Genomic DNA, 25,861 nt, shown 5'->3' with positions numbered 1-25,861 from the left:
GCCCCTGGGAAAACCCTGGTTAGGCCTCGACGGGACCGAGGCAGTGCAACAATAGGGTTGACTCTCCCCAGGGCAGCCCCCCTCCCCCCAATAAAAGCCAACCCCCACCTGCACAGGCAAAAAGACTCACCCCCAACTTCAGTGATGGCATCTGTCTGGATATTCCATCTCAGAGTTCTGTAGTTCCATCTTTTCTTGGACTAAGATGCTGTGACTGCAGCATCTTAGTCCAACAGCTGATCTGTGTTTCCTGCCGGGTGTGGTGGCGCACGCCTGTAATCTGCGCTCATGGAGGCTGAGGCTGGAGGATGGTTGGAGCTCAGGAGCTCTGAGCTGCAGTGGACTGTGCTGATTGGGTGTCTGCACTGAGTTCGGTACCGATATGGTCTTTCTGGGGGAGCCCGGGGAGACCAGGTCGTCTAAGGACGGGTGAACCGGCCCAGGCCGGAAACGGAGCAGGTCAAAGCCCGTGTGCCGCTCAGCAGTGGGATCACACCTGAGAGTAGACGCTGTAGCACAGCCTGAAGAAACATCCAGACCCAGCCTTTTGATCTACTCTGTACTCTTCATCAGAATATTCTGACAAGAACTCCCACAGTTGTTGATCCAGCAGCTTCTGGAAACTTGAACGAGTTTTCTCTTTTTAGTGAAAAACATTGTTTCTTGTTGCTCCTACACCGCCTCCTGCTGGACTGTAGAGGGAACGACATCAAACCAAACAAACAGCTGTTTTCTCACTAAATGATGAAGAACAGCTCCTGTCCACTGTACCTGCTTGGTGGCGTCGTCATGGCGAGACACGTGAGCTGTGCTGCACAACTTCTCTGCTTTGATGATACCCAATGATCCTATTTTTAACTAACATATCTTCCTTGTTCTTGTGCTGTTTTCACTTTATTTATGGTCAACTTTGATCATTTCTTTTTTTTTTTTTTTTTTAAGTTTCAGAGTTTCAACATCTTCACATTTTCAGCCATTGCTTCAGCAAATTTAGCTCTGCATTTTCTTCTGGAACATCTGGAGGGCTGGTGCAGAGACAACAACCTCTGCATCAACGTGAAGAAGACCAAAGAGATGTTTGTGGACTTCAGGAAGGACAGACACCCCCCTCCACCCCATTCACATTGGAGGGGCCGTGGTGGAAGTAGTCTCCAGCTTCAGGTATCTGGGCGTGCACATCTCCAACAACCATACCTGGAGCACCAACACTTCCTGTCTGGCCAAAAAAGCAAATCAGCGCCTCTATTTCCTGATGAGGCTCAGGTGAGCTGGGATGAGTTCACAGTCTTGACCTCCTTCTACAGGTGTGTGGTGGAGAGCGTCCTGACCTACAGGTGTGTGGTGGAGAGCGTCCTGTCCTTCTACAGGTGTGTGGTGGAGAGCGTCCTGTCCTTCTACAGGTGTGTGGTGGAGAGCGTCCTGTCCTTCTACAGGTGTGTGGTGGAGAGCGTCCTGTCCTTCTACAGGTGTGTGGTGGAGAGCGTCCTGTCCTTCTACAGGTGTGAGGTGGAGAAGGTCCTGTCCTTCTACAGGTGTGAGGTGGAGAAGGTCCTGTCCTTCTACAGGTGTGTGGTGGAGAGCGTCCTGTCCTTCTACAGGTGTGTGGTGGAGAGCGTCCTGTCCTTCTACAGGTGTGTGGTGGAGAGCGTCCTGTCCTTTTACAGGTGTGAGGTGGAGAAGGTCCTGTCCTTCTACAGGTGTGAGGTGGAGAAGGTCCTGTCCTTCTACAGGTGTGAGGTGGAGAAGGTCCTGTCCTTCTACAGGTGTGAGGTGGAGAGCGTCCTGTCCTTCTACAGGTGTGTGGTGGAGAGCGTCCTGTCCTTTTACAGGTGTGAGGTGGAGAAGGTCCTGTCCTTCTACAGGTGTGAGGTGGAGAAGGTCCTGTCCTTCTACAGGTGTGTGGTGGAGAGCGTCCTGTCCTCCTCCATCACTGTGTGGCACAGCAGCTGCTCTGTGGCAGAAAAAAGCTCTGCAACGAGTGACTAAAGCTGCAGCCTGCAGACCACCACTGACATCTATGAGACCAGATGAAGGAAACGAGCCTCCCCCATCCTGAAAGACCCCACCCACCCCTCCCCCACTCTGTTCCCCTTGCTCCCCTCTATGGAGTCCTATACTGTTCATAATTAAATAAATAAATATGACGTCATGCAAATACACAATCAACCAATAAATCTCTCATAAATATATAAAAAGATCATGAAATTGTGAAAAACCTGCACACTGATTTTAAATTAGCCATTGTATTATTCAATATATTACATTTTGCTTTAAAACATGTTCATTATTTTAAAACAGCATTTTAAAATATTCATTTTTAATCATGTGGAATATTATTATAATTTTACGTCTTTTTTCAGAACCTCGGATTTCAAAATCAATATTTTCCAAAGTAGCTTTGTTTTTATTTCATGTTGCTGTTTTTCACAATGGCTGATTTATTTCATGAAGAGCTTTTTCAGGAGAATGGGTCTATCTGTCAATCAAACCAGACAAGGCGGAGACACTTTTGTGATTGGCTATTCCTTTACCCAGACATGAGCAGCAGCACCCTAACTCCCCTGACTACATCGATCGAAGATGCTTCAGCAAACGTGATGGCGCAATGCACACCCCTCAACACTAGGGGGAGTATGCACCTTAACACATCCACAGTGTTACAAGAAATTGGGCAGTTTTGGTTCTAAATTTGCGGATAAAAGTGGCTTTAGGCGAGTGTGCATAATTCAGGTGATTTTGTGGTCGGTTTGGCAATTTTCATCTTCTTATGAACGTATAGTAGTGGTCTAAGTTAGGCTGAGTGGTTGTTGGAGTTCCACTAAGCTTCTATGAACTGGAGTTTCCATGAACTCACCATGCCGCGTGTGGGAGGGGCTACAAGCTAATGTTTTTAGCCTTATAGCCACATGGAGCAGTTGCTTGTGCTCATCTCAGTAACAATGCATGGATGCACAATGCACATGGAGAGTGTTAAGATGTCAGAAACGTCATCCCAGGAAAGGTTCAACATTTTCCCTGAGACTCTCTGTCGGTCCGCCAGCTCGCCTCCTGCGAGCCAACATAAGGCTTAAGGCACGATGTGAGCTCTGAGTGAATGGCGTAAGAATGAGGAGTGTTTCAACCGGGGACTGAAAAGATGTTGACTACCGGCAGCCTCTGTGGTTTGGTCCACACAAACCCTCAAACTTCAAAAACAGAGTCGTGGATGTTTGCATCTTCTGCAGCAGACAGATAGTTTGTCTCTATTTGATCTCTAATGTCAGCAAAGCCGCGCAGATGTCGCTGAAATATGTCATCTCTCCGTCACACCGCTAAGCGGGTATCGAGGAATAAGAGTCGATTTCCATGGATCAGCAAATGAGCGTTTAGATCCCGCCCACTTTCACTGATTGACAGAAAGACCCATTCTGCTGAAAAAGCTCTTCATGAAATAAATCAGCCATTGTGAAAAACAGCAACATGAAATAAAAACAAAGCTACTTTGGAAAATATTGATTTTGAAATCCGAGGTTCTGAAAAAAGATGTAAAATTATAATATATTCCACATGATTAAAAATGAATATTTTAAAATAATGAACATGTTTTTTAAAGCAAAATGAAATATATTGAATAATACAATGGCTAATTTAAAATCAGTGTGCAGGTTTTTCACAATTTCATAATCTTTTTATATATTTATGAGAGATTTATTGGTTGTGTATTTGCATGACGTCATATTTATTTATTTAATTATGAACAGTATAGGACTCCAAACCCCTCAGGCAGGAGCTGTGGAGCATAAAGAGCAGGACCACCAGATGAGGAAGAGTTTCTTTTCCAGAAGCAGTCAGACGCTGAACTCTGGAAGATCACTTTTCTTTTGATCAAAAGCAGTAAAGTTGATTTTCTTTATAGCAATAGTTTTAATAAAGACTTCATGTAAACTGTTGATAAATTCATACAATAAATCTACAGAATGAAACAATAAAACCTTTATTAACTTTTTGTGATGTTACACATTTAGACATTTGATGGAACTATGAGAGGCAACAACACATTTATACACACAAACACACACATAGTGGGGCAGTTTAATACATGTGATAAAAATGAACATTTACAACATAAATAAAACCCAACTAGGATTAGGGGTGGGGGGGGGGGGTCACTTGGGTTGGGGTTAGGATTAGTTTCAGGTCAGGGATGGGTGGAGGCCATGCTATGGCTGGGGTGGGGGGTTTGGTTTGGTGGAGGTTAGGGTTAAGATGAGGTCAGGTGATGTGTCAGTCAACGCAGATTTGAGCAGATCTTTGACACCCCCTACTACAGGGGTCAGAGGGGGGTGGGGCAGGTAAGGTTTAGGATTTAGGGTTAGAGGTTGGGTTAGGATTAGAGTTGGTTAGTCAGGGAGAAGCTGCAGTCAGAAAGTCCTGAAGGATCCTCACGGACACGCTGGCGACCGCCACCCCCCTCCTGGAAGGTTCCAACTGAACAGAGACAGAGGGGACAGCAGATTTAAAGGACATTTCATGCTATTCTATAGTCTACATGCAGAAATATGATAATTAATTACCTTTGGCTCACTAAAGAACGATTTTTGAAAATAAAAAGTTACTTTTGCAGCTCCATTTTTGCATGTGTATGACAGCCCGCTGGTTTTCATGGATTGGGGGGCTCACAGTTGTAAGGCAGCTGTGCTGCAGCATGGTGGCCCTCCTCCTCCTCCTTACCAGGCTGATGATGTCAGGGGTGACAGTCCATGGCAATCCAGAAGGGCTCCCGAAAACTAGGACTGCCTCCCCTGGCCGCACCGCTGCAAAACTTAAGATAGGGAGGGGGATCTGTGGGAGGGGGATGAAGACAATGCAGATTTAGAAGATCCTTGACACCACCTACTACACCAGAGAAGATCTCTGCTGGACATCTACAGCTCCCACTCCCTCAGTAAAGCCCAGAACCTCCCCCTCCAGCCAGCCTTCAGCTCAGGGACCAGAGGTTCAGGCACTTACCTCCAGACACATGATATGAACACCACCGCTGGCATTGTGGCCTCAACCATGTCTGGTAATCCCTATTCCAGCAAAAACAAGGACCCTCTGCTCAGCTGACTTGAGGGGGGGGTTATGACAATCTATGAGAGCAATGGAAACAAATCCATTTTCCTGTTGCTCTAAATGGATAGCTATTAATACACTTATTTATTACAGTTAATATTATCTTCTTATACTCTGAATGTCAGAATCCAGCTTCTGCTCTGATGAACATCAATCACCATAGTAACAAGAGAAAATAGGGAAAAGCTGCAGTCAGAAAGTTCTGAACGATCCATCTTCTTCAGAACCGGGTCGTGGGGGCAGACGCAGAGGTGAAGTGTTCCCCTGGGTCTTAGTGCTCACCAGGCGAACTGGTGCTGGAGCTGCTGGCAGCCGTGTGTTTGGTCCAGGGGGGCCATGGGACTATTGCTCTCCTCCATGCGACTGGAAAAAGATGCACAAATTATTAAGGATGCCACAAATATTGGTTTAAACTGAACCGTATTTAACACCTTTAACACCTGATTTAGGTTTTATCTATTACTTTAAAAGAAGAATTTTGATGGATTACAATATGAATATATGTTTGTTTTATAGTCTTTAACATTTAGTTGATTTATAATGAATGGCTCCACCATGCGGGCTGGAGGGACCGGAACAAGGAGGCCAGAGCAGAAGGTCACGGTTGAGAAGCGTCTGCTGGTGTAGAATTCTGCAGAGACAGACAAAGTTCAGATCAGAGGAGTTTCTAGCAAAGAATGAAGAGATAACTGTGGCCACGGCTGTCTGGATTTACTGAACATCTTCAATTGTTGTGGAAAAAGTACAAGAAGTTGTTGTGCTTTGTGTTCATGACACACTTTCATCTGCATATCCACACAAAAATCAGTAAATGGTCTTTGGTCTTCAACCGAACCAGCAGCAATGACCATGAAGGCATCACGTTACATATTTTCCAGCTGAGAGAAGGCTGTGGCTGACGAGACAAACCTACCAGGAACTGGAGGACAACATCTGCAGGGACTCCAAAAGAAATCCCTGGATATTTGTGGCTCCTGTGGACCCCTAGGACCTCCCCGTCCTGCAGAGCCATACGACAGAAAAAAGAATGGCCATCAATCCATGAACATGGGTCGTTCACTAAGCCCAAAATTCATTTTTATCAGGTACAATGTGAGTGCAGATTGTGGTGGGTTTTGACATTCATGGTGGGGGTCAAATGTTCACTCGAAGTGTAAATAGAAAGAAGAATCACTAAAAAACTCTGGTCTTTCAGTCTAGAACTGCAGAAGGACATAAAAAAGCAATTTGGTTCTGAAAAGAAAAAACCACCTGGACCCATTTAGTTAAACCAGTGAGTAAGTAGAACCCAGTCATCTTCATAGTACAGATGACAGTTTGGATTGACCTTCACTGCACAAACAGTGAGGTCAATAAGTCTTTGATCACCCTGTGATTTAGCAAGTTCTCCCACTTAGAAAACATGGAGGGGTCTAATATTTTCATCATGGGTGCATTTCCACAGTGAGAGACAGAATCTGAAGAAACATTCAGAAATCAAGTTGTACAGTTTTTTAAAACAATTTATTTGTATATTACTGTGACAAATAAGTATTTGATCACTTGAGTGAAACAACTTTAATATTTGGTACAGAAGCCTTTGTTAAAAATTCCAGAGGTCAAACGGTTCCTGTAGTTCTTCATTAGGTTTCTACACACTGCAGCAGGGATTCTGGCCCACTCCTCCATACAGATCTTCTCCAGATCTGTCAGGCTGTCGCTGAGCAACACGGAGTTTCTGCTCCCTCCAAAGATTCTCTATTGGATTTAGGTCTGGAGACTGGCTAGGCCACTCCAGAACCAGGATATGCTTCTTAAGGAGCCACTCCTTGGTTTTCTTGGCTGTGTGCTTCGGGTCATTGTCATGCTGAAAGACCCAGCCACGACCCATCTTCAACGCTCTGACAGAGATTAGGAGGTTTTTGCCCAAAATCTCACAATACAGAGCTCCGTTCATCCTCTCCTTAATACAGTGCAGTCGTCCTGTCCCCTGTGCAGAAAAACACCCCCCCAGAGCATGATGCTTCCACCCCCGTGCTTCACTGTAGGTATGGTGTTCTTGGGATGATGCTCCTCCTTCCTCCTCCAAACACGCCGAGTGGAGTTAAGACCAAAAGGTTCTATGTTGGTCTCATCTGACCACAAGACTTTCTCCCATGACTCTTCTGGATCATCAAGATGGTCATTCAGACGGGGAACCTTCCGTGCGATACATTATTTTAAACCATGACGTTTGAATGTATTACTTATAGTAGCCTTGGTAACGGTGGTCCCAGCTCTCTTCAGGTCATTGACCAGCTCCTCCCGTGTAGTCCTGGGCTGATTCTTCACCTTCGTTAGCATCATCGATACCCCACGAGGGGAGATCTTGTGAGGGGCCCCAGTCCGAGGGACATTGACAGTCATCATTAGCCTCTTCCATTTTCGGACAATTGCTCCAACAGTTGTTCTTTTCTCACCAAGCTGCTTGGCAATTGCCCCGTAGCCACTTCCAGCTTTGTGAAGGTCTACAATTTTGTCTCTTGTGTCTTTTGACAGCTCTTTGGTTTTGCCCATGTTGGCAGTTAGACTTCTGACTGATTGTGGGGGGGCACAGGTGCCTTTATGCAAGCTAACCACTTCAAACAAGTGCCACTAATTTAGAATCATGAGCAGAGTGGAGTTGGACTATTTCAAAGCAGAACAGCAGGTCTTTGCTGGTCTATCTGAGAATCAAGTGATCAAATTCTTATTTGTCACAGTAATATACAAATAAATTGTTTAAAAAAAATCGTACAACATGATTTCTGAATGTTTCTTCAGATTCTGTCTCTCTGTGAAAATGCACCTATGATGAAAATTTTAGACCGCTCCATGTTTTCTACGTGGGAGAACTTGCTAAATCACAGGGTGATCAAATACTTGTTGACTTCACTGCACATACATACAGGAAGTGACACGTCTGCACCGATAGGGTTTCCATCATTTACGATTCTTAATGACCAATTACAGTGTCACACTCTGAATGTCAGAATCCAGCTTCTGCTCTGATGAACATCACTCACCCACCCTGAAAATCCTCCCTAAAAGAAAAGAGGGAAAAGCTGCAGTCAGAAAGTTCTGAACAATCCTCACGGATACGCTGACCCAACCACGGTGGGAGCTCACCTTAGTCTGGCAGTTGTGCTGCAGCACAGTCCTCCCTTTCCTCAGCCTGGTAGGGCTGAGGATGCCAGAGGAGACAGTCCACGGTCCAGTTCTTCGGTTATCTAAAGTCGGATAAAAGTCAAAGTAACGTCTACTGCAAATTGTGCCAAAGATACGTTCCTAATAAATGTGGAAATACCACCAACCTTTTTTCTCACTTAAATCAGCACCACCCCCTCGAGCATGCTCAATGCCAGACTTCAAAAACAACGGTAAGACCTGCGCTGCAGCAGCAGTCTTTACATTCGGCATTTTCCAATGTAACGCCATACGACAAAAAATCGAAAAGACATTGCGACATCACAAATTCTGTAGCCTACTGTCTGGCCAAAGACATGCTACCAATAAACACAGTCGAAAATGACGGATTCAAGCGGCTAATTAAGGTAGTTGACCCTCGTTACAAACTACCTGGACGTAAACACTTCTCTCAGACCGCCCTGCCAAAGCTTTATTCTGAGTGCCGAGAGATTGTCGAGACGGAGCTCCAAAATGTGTCATACTTCGCTACCACATCTGACTTGTGGTCAAGTCGCACGTCGGAACCTTATCTTAGCCTCACTGCTCACTACATTGACCAAGACTGGAATTTGAAGAGCAGATGTCTTCAAACTGCCTACTTTCCTGTGGACCACACGGGTGAAGCCATTGCTTTGGGCCTGTCAGACGCACTTGAATCTTGGGGACTGAGTGAAGACAAACAAGTCTGCATCACAACCGACAGTGGGACAAATATAGTGAAGGCCACATCACTCAACAACTGGACCCGGCTGCAATGCTTTGGACATCGTCTTCACTCAGCAGTTGGTAAGTTGCAGAGCAGAATACCAATCCTATTTGTGTGGTTTTTTTAACCCCCTTTACATATAATGTGATGTTTAAATCTACATTTACAAACTAATGACAAAAACATTTTTTTTTTGTTGGTGTTGGTACTAGGGTTGTGCCGATGGACGATATCATCGTCCATCGTGATGGGTGACTGACATCCCGATGGAGACACCACTATCGTGATCCCCCGCCCCCGCCACGTTGCGCGTCGACACCATAAGCCGCGGTTACATGTACAAAATATCTTGATGGGATCAATGGTCGGATTAGAATCCAACCGTGTTCATGGGCCCAGAAAAATGTTTTCAGAATATAAAAACGTTCACTAAGGTCACAATTTCGGTCGGAATAAATCATTCGCACATGCGCAGTTTGAAAACCGGAAGGGGATACAACTTCCGCCGAGCTGCTTTTTTTCCAAACTTTATTGAATGTAACAATTCAATACAAAACAATGTTAAACAGCGCCGGGCGGCTATATACATTGACATGTCAGCTTGGTAAAATACGAGATGATCTTCTAAACGTGCTTTTAATAATGTTACGGTTATTATGAAACACCTGTTCGCTCATCATTTGAATTTTAATCCGTGTGGTCAGAGCTTTTTCTGAACGGAGCCAGGATTAGCAGTATGCTAACACGGGCTAACAACATTAGCTTTGGGTGGCGCTGAATCCTGTGAATAACATCAGCCTTTATTTAGTCGGGACATGACTGGAAACACAAATCCACGTGATTGTTTGAATGTTTTCTGAGGACTGAGCGACATTTCTGCTTTGATGCTCAAACCGCTGTGTCTGCTGACGATCCGAGCTCTGCTCAGACACACACTTAGACCCGGTTCTGAGTTCGGTAGCTAGTTCCCCTAGAGCTGCGGGACGGATCGCAGTCTTAAATCTCCCACACATACCGCTCATGTACCCCCCCCCCCCCCCCCTTCCCATCAAACACAAAGCTGTAACTCCGCGCTCCGCCGGTCCACTTCACTAGTCAAGTGCGGGAGCGGACTACTTCTTTTCTATTTTATTTATTACTTTTTCTGTTTAAGTCATTTCCCTCAGTTTATACTGGATCATCGCGGATTAACCATTAGTTGGGAAATAAAATGAAAAAAGCAAAATAACGAATAGCAGTTATATAAGAACGAAAAATGTAAAAATACCCCCCCCCCGACGATGTCATCGTCCATCCCGATGGTTGACAGCAAACATCGTCAACGGCCAAATTAGGGGACATCGCCCAACCCTAGTTGGTACTCATTTATTCAGTCGTTCTCGGGTGTAAATCAAGTTGATAAATGTTCTTGGATTTCACCAGGATCCAAATTTAATGCAGCACATCATCCCCTTTCCTACACTTAATTAAATCATTTCAGCAAAACAAAGGTTAACAATTAATGAAGACAAGTTGAAAAAATTAAACTGGTGATAATGTTGTTGCTTATCACTCATTATCAACTCTTAAGTAAACATTAAAAAAATAAGATCTAAATATTGGCAAAATTTAAAATGTGTTACGTTTTTGGCACAAAATTAGGTTTTGTGCCAAATTAAATAAGAATAATTTAAGAACTGTGAATTTTATTTATCACTTTACAGAAATTTAAATTCTGAGTTTAATTTTGCTTCTGTTATTTACCTTTAATCCACAGAGAGAGTCGGAAAAGACAAACGGGTGGAGCGAGCGGTGGGTGTGTGTAAGAAAGTGGTGGCTGCCTTCAGTTTCTCTTGGAAGAAGAAGAGAGACATGGCTGTTGCTCAAGATGAGTTTCACCTACACCAGCACAAGTTGGTGACAGAATCACCCACCAGATGGGGTTCATGCCAAAAAATGATTGAAAGGATTCTGGAGCAACATAAAGCCATTACTCAGGTCCTCAGTGCAGATAAAAAGACCAGGCACTTGGTTCCCTCCTGGCAAGACATGGATGTGTTGGAGTCTCTGCATGTGGCCCTGAATCCACTGATGGAATTCACAGATTCACTTTCTGGAGACTGTTATGTGACCGAGTCATACCTCAAGCCGATGCTTCATCTTTTCAGAACACAGATTCTGAAACCATCTGATGATGAGACACAGCTCACAAAGGACATAAAGATGGCAGTAATGGCATACCTTGATGAAAAGTACAATGACCAGGTTACTAACGAACTGCTTGATATCGCAACCCTGGTAGATCCACGCTTCAAGCTGCAATATTGATGCAGAAAAGGTGGATGCTGTCAAACTGAGAGCAGTGTCTGAGATGATGGCTCAAAACGAGGAGCTGTCTACCTCAGCCAGAACGGAAGGAGCAGAAGAGGGAAGAGCTGCAACAATGCTACCAACACAGAAGAAACCGAAAAAAGCATTGGGCAGCTTTTTTAAGAAATCGCACCCCAGTGAAGGACTCACTGACAAAGAAAAAGTTGAAAAGGAGCTCAAAAACTACCTGCTGGCACCAGATCCAGACAGTGAAATGGACCCACTACAGTGGTGGAAAATCCATGAGAAAAGTTTCCCGAGGATTAGCTACCTGGTAAAGCGCTATTTGTGTATCCCTGCGACCAGCACCCCATCTGAGAGGGTATTTAGTACAGGGGGTAATATTGTAACCTGTCAAAGGGCAGCTTTAAAACCTGAAATGGTTGATACACTTGTCTTCCTTGCCCGCAATCTGTAGGCTTTTGTTCATTTAGCAGAAATCACACTGACCATGGTGCCTATTTGTTGCCTCACAGAATAGGAGGCCATTTAAGTTGATCTGTTGTTCTTTTTTGACTTGTCTTTGAAAGCTATTCGAAGTTGCACAAAGTATTTAAATAAGAACATTTTTGTTTTAAGTTTTCTTTAATTTCTTGAAGAGCATTTTAAAGAAACTGAGGAGTTTCTTGGGAGTTTTTTTTTTAGTTTATTGCACTTTTTTTTTATATTGACATAATTGTGTGTCAATTTTTTGTCTATTTTTCTGTTAAACTTGAAAGTTCAAACATTTGAATTTATTTGTGGTCTTTTAAAACTGTGTGCAATAAAGATTACTTTGGAAAATATAGTTATTTGATATCGTTTTTAATATCGTTATCGCACAATATGAAAAAAACAATATCGTGATATGAAAAATCCAATATCGCCCAGCCCTAATGTGAACCACAGCCGCCCCCCCAATAACGAAAATCTGTGAATAATTGACGCCGTTTTAAACTCCCTGAGCCCTTGCAGAGTCAGAACCTTTTTCTGTCGTTTGGGTTCATTTCCACAAGCTGGAGATGATGAAGGGCGTTTGGATGGCATCTTAAACGCGTAAACAATACTTGGGGGATTAGTGTACTGTTAAACCCCTAAATAATAGTGCAGTATTTGTTCACTAAAGTGATACCTCTCAATTAAATGTGTTGAATATTTATATTTCTATAATCCATTTTGCGTATCTCACTGCCTTACCAACCTGTAAGACTGGAGAGCAACAAAGTCGACAGACGATGACTCTGGTCCTTCTGCCATTTTGATGCTGGCTAACGTCTCCATACCGCCTCACAGACTCAAACGCCACCTGCTGGCGGAAAGGTGTAACTTCACCTGTAAGGCACTTAAACATTAGGGAAAACATTTGGTTGAAGCTATAAAGAATTCAACTAAATGCTTTCCTGTTTTTCTTTATTACAGCTGAGGAAACTAATGAGAGCTCAAAGGCCGCTTTAACATGTTTTACTTTTACAACAGGGATTATGAATCTTCTGACACACCAGATATATATTTGAATTAAGCCATTTTAAAAGAAAAAAAACAGCATTTCTGGTATTGACTTATATTTTTCAATTATGCTACAGAAACGCTTCCATTCCTACCAGTTCCAGCAGAGAAAGGGTTGTCCAGTGTCCAGCAGAGGGCGCTTGGTCCTTCGCTAGGATCACTTTCATGGTTCAGGGTTGGTTCGCCATCTTGTTTCTTCCGCTCATGGATCTCAGAAAACAATCCGCTTTCTTCGGCCCAACCTTCATGGCCCATCAGACAAACATAAAATACACTCAAATAAGCAAAATAAAACATCAGGCAGTCAGTACGAATAAATAAAAATAATGTCGCCTTTTTAATTTAATTTTTTAAACGGAACTATTTCAAGTTACGCATCACGTGGCGGTTGGATGGATGTCCGCGCGAGGCCTACACTAACGCGCCAAAACATCTACAACTTGACTAATAAATCATAAAACATGAATTCACTGCATTAGTCTGCTATTTTAACGACATTTACTAATAAAACATTGTTAAATATGAAATTTATGCAAAAAAAATTTTTTTTTAACACACTCACCAAGTCCCGTTGAGTACATGAAAATAGACTTTTTTTTCCAGGCAAAACCCAACTTCACCACCGAGTAAAATGAACAAAAACCAAACTTTTATCGATCTCTGATCATCTCATCTTCTCCCTCCTTTGATAAACTGCATAATGGCTGCTCTGCTACCGTACAGGAAAGCTCTCACATCTGCAACAACCTGATTGGCTGTTGTCGGTCACGTGGATCACGTCACCCAGAGACTGCATACCTTTTCAAAATAAAAGAGAACAAATATGAAATGACATTTTGAACAATTTCCCATTTATGTTTTTCTTCTATTTTAATATATTAAAATACAAATATATTTTTTTTATTATGTATTTTCAAGGGTATTTTAACCTGGGTCACAGTTAGAAGGAATTGTTTTCTCTTTCAAAATTAAGTTAAATTAAATAAAAAATAGAAAATTAATTTGTTGCTTTGATTAAGAAATTGAATGGAACTTTATTTATCTCTCAGGGAGAAATTTACTCGTCAAGGAAGCCCAAAGGAAAAAAAAGTGATAGTACAATTGCAAATCACCAGATATCAGATCAAACAAATCAGTAAATAGGTACATTTATATATGTGCACATTTTTGATGACCTGATAATACAGAGTTGTGCAGTCTGATAGCGGTGGGAATGACAGACCTGCAGTAGTGCTCGTTTCTACACTGTGGGTGTCTTATTCCACCCATCCATCCATCCATCCATCCATCCATCCATCCATCCATCCATCCATCCATCCATCCATCCATCCATCTATCCATGCTCCACTGCTCTGCACGAGGCGGCCGCAGTGCGTGCATGCGAGAAATCCTGGCTGCCCTGCACGGTAAGAAGGAAGAACTTAGTTTTCTTCATTGATTAAAGCTGTGATGGTGGTTGAACCAGCGTCTCCTACAGATTTTTAAACCGCCTTTATAGTTAGGATGATAAACACCTCTAAATAAAGTGATTCTGGCTCCTCCCACCACAGAGACTGCAGGATCTGTCAGACTCACCTGTCCATTTCCTCATCCTTGGATGAAAGGCTGATGTTGGCGTCTGACTAAAAGAGTCAAGAAAACACTTATTGAGTTGTAAAAGAATAATAAAAAAAAAGACCCTTTTAGACGAGGCAAGCACATTTCATGAACACACAAAGGCAATTGCTGTACATAAAACATTAAAAGAAACATTCAACAGAAGTGTGATTTAAATGAGATTGAAAGAACATCAAAAAGAACAGAACTTAGATTAAGCATAGATAAACAGTGCGGTTGTAAACTTTTGAATACAAACCAATCAGGTGCAGCTGAGAACAGATGGGTGTCTAACCCAGATTTAATACAGAGTGTTTCAGCTGATCTAAGGCTTTCTGGAAGTCTGTTCCAGATCTCCATTTTTGGTTTTGACTCTAGGGACTGAGTCAAAACTGGATCCAGATGACCAGAAAGTCAATACATCACGAATTTTGGTGCTAAACCATTCAAAGCCTTATAAACCAGCAACAGAACTTTAAAGTCTATCCTCTGGCAGCCAGTGCAAAGGCCTCAGAACTGGACTGATGTGTGAGAACCCGAGCAGTGGAGTTCTGAATAAGCTGCAGTTTCCTGATTGATTTTATTATTATTATTATTTTTTGGTAGTCCTGTAAAAACACTGTTACAGTGGTCAAGTTAAAGTTTCAAAAATAAGCCCCACTTTTCAGAGAGTTTTCTCATTTCTGCTTGTTTTTCATTGTCTAAATGTCTCTCTGCATTTGTTTCTGTGTTATGTCGACATTTAAACGTCCCTAGAAGTGCAGCCGCCGATCCCATCAAGCCTCGCCGTACTCATGTTTCCATCTTGGTTCCCTACCACAGCCCGCTCCTGCAAAAGAGTTCCAGCTTTGGTGAACGCTCAAACCCACCAGGGGGAGTCTGCTTGTTACCTGGCAGCGCAGCAGGGGCATGGGGGAGTGGTCCGCCTCCTCCTGAAAGCCCACGCCGACATCACCAGATGACTTGTCCTGTCCTCTGTATGCAGGTGAAGCTGCTACCTGCCGCTGACAGGTGCTGTCTGCTGTTTTTGTAGCAAAGGTGTAATTCCCTCAGCTGTAGACAGGGGGCACATGGACGTGGTTGACCTGCTGGTGTCTAAGGGCGCAGAGGTGAACAGGACACACACGGCGTCCACACACAAACAGCTGTAAATGCACCGTCTCTCCTCCAGGGTCACGGCCAAATTGTGTCCATCCTGGTGAAGGTCAGTAACCGGGAGGTTCTGGACAACCATGGCATCTCCCCTGTGTTTGTGGCGGTGCAGTACGGACAGAGGGAAAGCCTGGAGGCTCTCATTTATGCTGGGGATCAGCTGTTTCTGTCTTTGCATTATTGTGTTTCTGACCCGTCTCCCGCCGAGCCGCTGCTGCTCGCAGTGACAGGGCAGAAAACTCCGAAAGCCTCTGGACCACAGAAACCAATGGAGCGACATCAGAACAGGAGCCAAGGCCAGCAAGTTAACAAGTCCAAGAGCAGTTTTCAGATAGGATTCTGGTCTTAATGCAGGAGGAAACTTTTCTCTGAAGTCTCAGGAAATGAAAAACAGACCAACAAAACCTGTCAGGCGTTGCTGCTCAAACCTCCGGGCTTTTCCCCGTCATCTTCTCAGTTTTTAAAGGTGCAGCCTCATCATCCAGCAGATGAAGCTGTGGGAAAAGAAACAGTGACAGGAAGAAGAATGAGTAAAAAATGCACATAGTCCAGGATCGTCTGTGTTCTTGGCTTCAAGCATTTACCACAGTCATTGTGCTTCAAACTGATGTCACTCTGCAGCTCATCATTTTTCTGTGGCTTTGGTTCCTGTCAGATATTTTTGTGTTAAAATCAATGAAGATCTTAAGACCAGGGGCCTCATTTATAAACGTTGCGTACGCACAAAAGACGGCGTACGCCACTCTCTACGCAATAGTTGATATTTATAAAAAGCAAACTTGACGGGAAAATGTGCGGTCCTTCACGCAAGCTCTGACCCAGGCGTACGCACAAAAACGGGTGAAATGAGAAACGGCGACACCGTCGGCAGATGGAAGAAACACGTGAAAGTGACAGTGTGTGCCAAATCGTGCTGGCATGTGATGTGCTACACAATGTGGCACAGCTTAAAAACGTGCCTCTACCCCCCTGGCGCCGATTGCTGTGTTGGGCCCGACCTTGAACCCCATCCCCACGCATTTGAGCCAAATGCTGCTGCTGTGAGCCAGCGTTTGGAAGTGATGCGTCGCTTGTAAAGAACAACAAAAGGTGTGGAAAATATTATTTATTCAAGAATTCCCTCATCGTGCAGTTTATTTCAGTCAGTCTTGATTTCACCCAACTCCTTGACCACCTCTCTGAACTACTGACTTCCCTCTGCATTCAAGGACTACATCGGTGAGGACACGTCCACTGCTGGAGGGTTGAGAGCCGCGTGCCGTGGAGACGCTGGGGCCAGACGGCTGCTCAGCTGCAGCATCGTAACCACTGGCCCCGCTGGAACACCCAGCAACTAAAATAAAATTGTTCTATATTAATAATCTGTAATTGTGTAGCCTGCATACATGTGTCTTGACTGCATTCATTCATTTTTATTATTTCTCTAACCCGTGTCACCCGGTGCATCTGGCGCGTCGGTGTTCCCCCTGCGCCTCAGTCACCACTCCATTTAAAGGGTTTCCCCAATTATTGCCGCCAGTCTCTCATCAAGAGGGGTCAGCTCCGTTGTCCCCCCCCCCACCACCCGTGGCAGACACACTCTGGCGATGGAGCGCTACACATCTTTTCGCCTCGACTTTGATGTCCGACCATTTCTTTTTTATTTCGGCCACGGTCCGAGGTTGTGAGGCTACAGCTTTACGGCGTCTGCCACCGTTTGCCACTCACGTGCCTTTTTGGCATTAGTAAGGCCCACACTGTGCCCTCCAAACAACACTTTTCTCCTCTTTTCCACCTCGTCAACGATAACTTCTACTTCACATTGAGTGAAGTTACGTTTTTTTGATTTCCTCTCTGTGTTTGCCATGGTTTCGCAATCAATGAATATTCATATGTGGGCGTTTCACAGACTATTTATGGGCAACTATGGGCGTGTCATGAAGCCGCAAAAGCTGCGCTGCATTTAGAATTGGTTGTGATTTATTAAGGGAAAGATGCGTAGGATGTGCGTGCGCACGGTTTTATAAATCCGAATATTTCTGTGCGTACGCACGTCCTATGTTTCATCCGTACGCCACTTCTGACGCAAATCCTACGCAAAGTTTTATAAATGAGGCCCCAGGTCTTGGTCTGACTTGCTTTGCTCCGTTATCCATCTTTGAAAAGCTGCTCAATATTTCCAGGACTGCCCTGCCTTTGATCAGTACTGTGTTAATGGTAATAGAAGCCGTTTTGCCAATTTGTGTTAAGTTTTTGCATATTGTACATTAGTATGAATAGCAACCATGTTTGAAAGGGCCTATACCATGCTATTCTTTAGCCTTTCGCTCCTTGTGGGTGCCGCCCATTTCATGACGCCAACTGTGTCTGCATCTCGTCTACGTAAACAGACAACATCCAAACTTTTGCAAAGATGGATGTGCATGTGACATGAGAGCGTTTAGCCGATTATTGCTACCTGAAAGTCGGCCTGTGTGTGTTAGTCTGGGGGCGGTGCTGGCAGCCCTTCCTGGAAGGGGCTGTTCCTCACTTTGTGACATCACAATGTGAGGACCCACTCGCTTTCGTGGATTAGGAAAGCTAAAACAAAGTTGCTTTTGCATGATGAAGGCCATTTAAAAGTGAGAATATATCATGCATCTTGCAAAGCTTAGACTCAGAGTTTTGCTAATTGTGCCTGAACTGCAAATTGTGTTTTAGGTTTGGACCAAAGAACGATGTTTTTAGGAAAAGAATTAAAGCTGTTGATAATCTGGTTTACAGAATGGCACTTAGAGTTTTTCCAATTGGGAGCCTGAAACTTTTTTCTTCAATGATTTGTGATATTCACTGGATTCCAGGAATGACATGAAATCCTCTCCATCTTTTCTCACCTTTGTCATATTAGGAATAACACGTCAATGTTCATCTTGACCCCATAGGATAGCACAAGGGATCATAGCTCTCTTTTAGTTGTCTGTCGTTCTGACTTCATGTGCTGTTCTAGGAGAAAACAGGAAGTGCTTCTCACAATCTTTAGTCATCTAAACATTGAAATACTCTTTAAAATTAAATATCATTGCTCCTTCAGCTCCATAAATGTGGTATAAAGTGTAGAAAACACAAATATTCAAATATAAAAAATTAAAGAAAAAATAGGTAAAAAAGTTTTTCAGTATGAATACAGGCCCTCCCCCGGTTCAAGTCCCGGCTGGGGGACATGAAAAACAACATCAATGAGGGATCTTTCTGTCTGGAGTTTGCATGTTCTCCCCGTGCATGCGTGGGTTTTTTCCGGGATCTCCGGCTTCCTCCCACCGTCCAAAAACATGCTTCATAGGTTAATTGGCAACTCTAAATTGTCCATAGGTGTGAGAATGAATAGGTGTGTGATTGAGGACATTCTACCCTGCGACAGACTGGTGACCTGTCCAGGGTGTCCCCCTGCCTTCCCCCACATGTGGGGGATAGGCTCCAGCAGCCCCGTGACCCTGAAAGTGACTTAACGGAATAGAAAATGAAGAAATGAATGAATGAATATGAATACGGCAGAGTTTGTTGATGCGTTCCTCCATTTTGCTGTGCTGCTGTGTCACGTACAGTTCTGCAGGCTGCAGCCAGGGGGATACAGTTATTTATTTATCCAGCAGAGGGCGCTCTGCCGTATGTGACGGCACAAACCCATCCGTCTAGTTCCTGGGGTCCCGGCAAGATGGCGATGGGAGCAAACGTCCGGTAAGCGTCCTGCGCAACATAACCTCGAAAACATCCATCTGTTCCTCTGATGATTCCTTCCTGATCCATCCTGGTCCTAAAGAGAACCCCAAAACCTTCATCTCTGCTTCCTCCAGCTCTGCCTCCCGTCTCTGAACCCACAACATGGCTGCTTTTTTTTCTCATTTTAACACATATCCTCTGTCTCTCATTTGTCTCCTTTCCAAGGCAAACCTCCACCCCTCTAGATGTTCCTCCACCTGCTGCTGCAGCAGCGGCTTTCCTCTGTTCTTTATCCATCACTACTATGTCTGGTTGTGTCACCATTATCATCCTGTCTGCTTGTATCTATATACAAGTTGTCTGTGTACAAAACATGGTCTAAAAGGGGGTTACACTTATCACATTAACAGCTCTAACGCGCTTTTTCCACAGTCTGCTGGATTTAGGGGAATGGATTAAATAAAAAATTCACACGACACGCCTGAGTCTCACCTATTTCTCCACTACTTAGCCGCACTACGACCCGTCGCCTCAGCACGCACGTGGAAGAAATGTACATGAACATTTTCTCTCATGATTAAATTAGAATACGATTCAGGAGGAAACGACTTGATTATGAAACGATTATAAATGCATCCAGAATCTGCATTTTTCCTTTAGAAACATTTTCTCTTTACTATAAAACAATAGAACAATATTACATTTTTAAGTAAAAGCAAGATCAATATACTAACTAACTGTTGAACTTTTATTAAGAACATACAATTCTGATATGAAAAATATTTCATTTGGTAATCAAAACCTTTTCACTGCATCAAAAGGGAAAACACTTCAGTGAACTCAACACCTTTAAATAAGAGAAACTTCTTATCAGTAGACCAGCTTCAATGGAACGCTCTTTAACCCTTGTGCTATCCTAGGCACTTTAACATTGGGAGTTGGGTCATCTAGACCCACTAGACAGTGCTCTGAACCTTTTTTTCTTCAATGATTTGTGATCTTCACTGGTGTCCACGGATTACATGAAATCTTTCCACCTTTATCCACTTTTGTCATGGTAGGGAGAACACGTCAATGGAAGGGGGGTCATTGGATAGAACAAGGGTTATCCCACATCAAACTAAATTATTAGTGTCTAGCTCACTACTGAACATATTTTAGAACAAATCCTAAAGAAAAGGCTTTGCAACTGTTGTAATTCCGTGCCTCCTCAACGATTACTCCACATCTGCTCCTCATCATCACGTCACCTGCAGCTCATCACAGAGACTGTTTATTCTGGGATGGAGCCTTCAGCAAATGACAGATTATTGTGCCTCATGAAATTCTGCAGCCCGTTAGTTTGCCTTCCTGCCTGTCAGCAAGCTCTGCCAGTCTGCTCACCTGCTGGCCTGCTCTCCTCTCCTCCATTCATCCCCCCTGCCTTGCAAAAATAAAACTTTAAATCTTGGGGTAGCAGACAAAAGCCATGAGCTATATTTTTAAAATTCCTTCTACTAAACGTAGTAAAACAGCAGTTAGAAAATTAATAGAAAGTTAAATGCCTACTGATATATTTTGATTTATTGTGTTTATATTTCATGCTTAGGTGTGTCTGCTTGGGATGTTGGACTCTTTGACTAGGAGAAATCTAATGAACAAAAAGTGTAATCAGTTGTTCTGAAATAATAATAATAATAATAATAATATGATAAACATCCATCCATCTACTACTTTGAGGGGCCCCGAATCCAACCATCTTCCTGGATGTGGTTGGATTCAGTGGATGTCAGTCTCCTTCTAACAGAGGAGACTGCAGCAGCACATTCCACCAGCTGCGTCACTTTCTTTTGATTTGGTTTTGAATTGTTGTTTAGGACATGGAAACTGGATCTTTGCTGTTTCTGTTCTCATGAGGATCTTTTGAATCGCCCTTAGTCCTGCCTGAAGTCCCCCAGGAGCTACACCGCCATGATGCATCTGCCATGACTCAAAAAAGGGCGGCGCAAATGCCCCTGACAGCATTGCTTCTGGGGGTAAATTCAGACACTCAAACCCCTCCACCACGATAAGGTGGCGATTCAGGGAGGGGAAATTTAGTTTTAGCCAATTACCTATAATTTGGGTGGGAAAACCGAAGGACTCGGAGGAAACCCACAGGCCTGCTCAACTTCTTCATTTGCTACCAATAATTTTGGGTGACTGATTATTTTGTGTGTAGATGCGTTTAGTTTGTCAACACAAGTGAATTTGGATAAGTGGGGGGAAACCGAAGCTCTCGGAGGAAACCCACACAGACACGGGTCTGTCAGGACACAAAGTCGACCCGACAAACCAACGTGCCGCCCTGTTTTTTCAAACACCAATTATACATTCACAGCCTAAATCTCTGTGTACTAAGCTGTCCAAATCCCTAATCTAACCCAATGTTTAGTGTGGCAGCATGTATCTGTACCTGACATGTGATTCAGTGAATCCAAAGGTGAATGTCTGGTCAAATAATGCTTTCAACACTTTGAAAAATCCCTGCCATCTATACAAAAATAAAGAATTTGGAGAAGTGGGGGGAAACTGAAGCACTCAGAGAAAACCCACACAGACACGGGTCTGTTAGGTAATAAAGTCGACCCAACAAACCAACGTGCCGCCCTGTTTTTTCAAACACCCCATAGTGAACAGCTTTCCTTTTATTTTACCCTTTTTTGTTCTTTTTCCACAATTGTAGAGAAAAAAAGTGTTCTAAAAGGTGCTTTTTATTTAAAAATTTGAATATGAATGTTATAATTATATTTTATATCAGTCACATTGGAAATATTGGAAATATGGAAATATTTCTAGAGTTCTGATTGTGTTTTGAAGAACAGGCCTCTTTGTTCGCTTTAAGAGCAAATTTATAATCCTAATTTAGAAGAAAAAGTTGACTTTGGCTGCCCAATCCTGGTCCTCAAGGTCATGGAGTTTCTAGCCCTCCCTGCACTTCTTGCTGCTGGTACCTGGACCAGGTGTGCTGAGTCAGTCAGAACATGGAAACACCGAAGTCAGCAAATCAGCAGCAAGAAGGAAGGAAGGCAAAAGCAAAAACACAGGCAGGGTGGTAGATCCCAAGGACCAGGATTGAGCAGCCCTGATTTAGAGTATTTACAAAATACACTCCTGCCTGTGTGACCCTAATTGTTTGAAACCCTAACCCCCTGTAACCATGACAACCCTTCAATTAATGTCTAGACGACCTCCAGCCTCCAGCCAGACCTCCTTCAAGTTCTCTGCATTTATGCCTTGAAGCCAAACAGTCGACGGAAAAACTTGGTGATAGAGGACCTCTTCTCAGGTTTTTCTTTAGGCTCTTTGACTTTTTCTACTTTCTTCTTATCCTTCACTTTCTTCTCTTTGTGGTTCTTTTTCTGTTTTTTCTCCTTTCTAACATTCTTTGGAGTTTCCTGCTGGAGTATTTGCTGACATTTGTTCAGGTCTTCAACTTTGTTTGTACTTTCAGTTTCTCCATCATTTGGTGTTTCTTCCATTTCTTCAATAAGCAGCTCTATTCTTTCTTCACTTTCTTTTTCCTGGTGTTCCTTTCCTTCCATCACTTCATTTTCCTCCATGTCCAAACATTGGTTTCTTTCCTCTCTTGTTTCTTCTCCATGTGTCTGGCTCTCATTCCTGAGATTTGGGTTTTGCTCTACTTCAACTTTTTCTCTGATCTTTTCTTCCAGCTCCTTCTCTTGATTCTCCAGGTAAGTTTGTTTTTCTCTGAGTTCATCTGCATTTCCAGCTTCTTCAGACAGCAGCTTGTTTAACCGCCTCTTCTCATTTACATTGAATTTCAGATGATTTCTCAGATCTTTCATCAGGAGTTCTTGCTGGGAAGCAGCTTCCAGTTGTCTCCTCATTTCATTGTTTTCTTTTTGGAGCTGTTGGCTTTCTAGAATCAGTTGACAGTTAGCATCAATGAACGATTGCATCTCTGCTTGGGTGGCTTCCACAGCTCTTCTGAGTTCATGCACATAGTTCAGCTTCTCATCTTCATCCCCTCTAAGGGAAGCTGTTTGCAGTTGACTCTTCAGCTGGTGGTTTTCCTTTTCCAGCTCCTGGATGTTAACAACCAGCAAAGAGTTTGCGTCTTGAAGCATCTTTGTGGTCGTTTGGTTGTCTTGAAAAGCTGTTTGCAGTTCTGCCAAACGGACCCTTTTCTCAGTGTTCTGGTCTCTTTGGGTTAGGAGAATTAGAGCCTCATTTTCCAGCTCCTTCAGCTCTTCTGTCATCTCCATGAAAGATTCCTCGTCTGGAGAAAACACTTTGAGATCTTTGTTTTGGTCCAGAAGTTCTTTGTTTTCTTCAGCCAATTGGAGGCTTTTTTGCTGCAAGGCCAGATGTTCTGATCTGAAGGCGTTTTGCTCCATTTCCATCTCCTCCATGTAATCTACTCTCTGCTGGACCATCAGAATGTTCTCTTGTTGGGCGCGTTTGAGCTGATTTCTAAGCTCAGCGATGACTAAGTCCTTATCAGACTGTTGCTTCTGATTTTCATGGTGGAAATTTGGCTGCGGCTGCACATGTTGATTACGCACAGCGGGATTGGGATTAGGATTTCTGTAATCCTGTTTATGATGTCGGTGAGTGCGGTGCGGATTTCCAGCACCGTGAGGGTTCTGCCAGAAGTTCTGGCCGTCAAAGTTTTTCTTGTATCCCCTGTTATAGGCCATTGTCTCCAGAATAAAAGGCTAAATATTATGTGTTGGTGGTGAAAACACAGTAAATATTTGCAAATGACTTTCAGGGAAAAAGGCTCTAAAGAGGAGAACGAAGAGTTTCAGTGGCTTTACTGAAAAAGGCTTTAAGTTGCTCAAAAACGTCTGTTTTTGTCAAACAAATTTCTAAAGTCCTGGGGTCTATAAACAAAGATTTCTGAGATGATGTCACAAAGACTCTGACATCATCAGTCATTAGTCATCATCAGTCATCATCATCACCTGACATCATCAGTCGTCAGTCATCATGAGTCATCATCATCATCATAATCCTCATCATCACCTGACCTGATGACATCATCAGCAGATTGGGTCATGTTATGACACGTTGCTTTATTTCAAATCTCAAGAGGAAAAAATAGTTTTTTAAAAAGTAGAATTTATTGTTTCTATTTCTGCTCTTTTCTGTTTTGTCTGTAAAGCATATTAGGCGAGACAATTAGGAGAAGAATTTCTTCTAAGGTTTTGTTTAGGAGTTCTTGTAAGGAAGCAGCTGGTGTTGATTGATCTTCTGTTGGTGATGGACCTTCCCCAGCAATAGTTTTTAGTTCATTACCAACAGTTGTGTCATTGGGTCTGTCTGATGGAGATGAAGTTCTTCTGAAGCTCCTTCCACATCTTCCAGATTCATGGAAACTTTCTTGGAGTTTTGTTCCTTTTCTTGAAGCTGGATCTCAATGTCAGTTGATTTCTTGTCACTAGTGTTCTTTCCACTGGCAGAAGTGACCTGTTTTCCAATCAAAATGTGCTCAAGTGAAAAGCCTGAACCATGCAGAGATTCTTGGTCACAGGGGAGGATGTCTTCTGGTTTCTGAAGCGCCTCACAGATCTTGCTATGTGATTTTGAAGCATTTGACATTCCATCCTGCAGTTCTTCCTCAAGCACCTCACTCACATCCACAGAGGCACCATCAGCTGCTGGAGACTTTATCTTCATTCCTGAAAACTGGGCCTCTCTCATGAGGTTTTGTTCTTTGGCAGCATACGTCTCCTTACTGTCCTCTGAAAGGCGCCTCATGGTGAGGAAATCATAAGCAAGGGCTTCTGGTCTCAATAACTACAAATTCATTTCCAAAGAAAAAATATGTTTTTTCCTGCTTTCTAAGGAGAATTGTTCTTCTCCATCTGTAAATGGAGTTCACTCTCTGTGTTCATACAAAATGATTGAGACACTTGCTGTCACATTTGAACGTTTATTAGAAGAGTTATTGAGGCTGGAAGTCTGAATCTGTGAAGATCTTTTTAACTTTACCAAGTCTTCTGAGTCCTGCACTCTGATTGGTTGACACCAAGAGCTGTTTGCAAACTCTGCAGCAATTGTGAAGCCACACGGGAGCTGTCCAGTGCTGAAAATCAGTCCAAAGCCTCCTGTGATCATGGACAGAGACGCAGAGCTCTATACATGTGTTGGAAAGGAAACGGCCTTTAATATTTTTTCCTGAATCTCACTCACCATTTTTACAGCTGACTTTTCAGACAGCAGAAACATTCTTCTGTTTTCAGAGGTCAATAATTATTAATATTTACTCAAAATAGTTTAGCTTCCAGCTCAGTTTCCAAAGACCTGCTCCTGGATTTCTCACAAACAAACTTGTCTCTAGTCTGAGTTGCTCCAATGTACAGTGGTTCTTTTCTGTCTCACAGTTCTGCTGCTCCCCACATGTCTGCTGTGCAGTGTGTCTTCTGATTTGTCTCTTGTGTCTTCGGTTTCTGGGTCTTTCTTTGTCTCTCAGGCCCTGACCCCTTTGGTTCTCCTGGAGTCAGTTGCATCTGTGTTTAGTTCTTTCATGTGTTGTCATTATTTAAAGAGCTGTCTTTTTGTGTTCTTGTGTTTGCCTAATCCTTGGTTTATCAAATGTTTTGGTACATTTTCAGTCATGTTTTAAGTCCT

General features: G+C 43.3%; 2 long non-coding RNA genes across 7 annotated transcripts; one reads left to right on the top strand and one right to left on the bottom strand.

Moving 5' to 3' along the window:
- Positions 1-3,957: 3,957 nt before the first annotated feature.
- On the bottom strand, positions 3,958-13,667 carry LOC105356605 (uncharacterized). Of its 6 annotated transcripts, none has more exons than XR_013651730.1 (10): positions 13,383-13,667; positions 12,916-13,062; positions 12,516-12,623; positions 8,221-8,321; positions 8,118-8,135; positions 6,008-6,094; positions 5,649-5,725; positions 4,990-5,457; positions 4,711-4,821; positions 3,958-4,467 (listed from the first exon to the last, which is right to left on the bottom strand). It is a non-coding gene; the product is annotated as an uncharacterized LOC105356605 (long non-coding RNA). The 6 variants fall into 6 exon arrangements; XR_013651727.1 differs by having other exon boundaries at positions 4,554-4,821; positions 13,383-13,663; XR_013651729.1 differs by having other exon boundaries at positions 4,554-4,821; positions 5,377-5,457; positions 13,383-13,648.
- A 2,593-nt stretch (positions 13,668-16,260) lies between these two features.
- Positions 16,261-16,936, top strand: LOC144987946 (uncharacterized). The gene is made up of 2 exons (XR_013651633.1): positions 16,261-16,657; positions 16,777-16,936. It is a non-coding gene; the product is annotated as an uncharacterized LOC144987946 (long non-coding RNA).
- Positions 16,937-25,861: the final 8,925 nt, after the last annotated feature.

The sequence above is a fragment of the Oryzias latipes genome, chromosome 19, assembly GCF_053564925.1.
Source record: "Oryzias latipes strain Hd-rR chromosome 19, Olatipes_Hd-rR_3.1".
Taxonomy (NCBI): Eukaryota; Metazoa; Chordata; class Actinopteri; order Beloniformes; family Adrianichthyidae; genus Oryzias; species Oryzias latipes.
The sequence above is the reverse complement of the archived record's forward strand: the minus strand, read 5'-3'. Positions and strand labels throughout refer to the sequence as shown.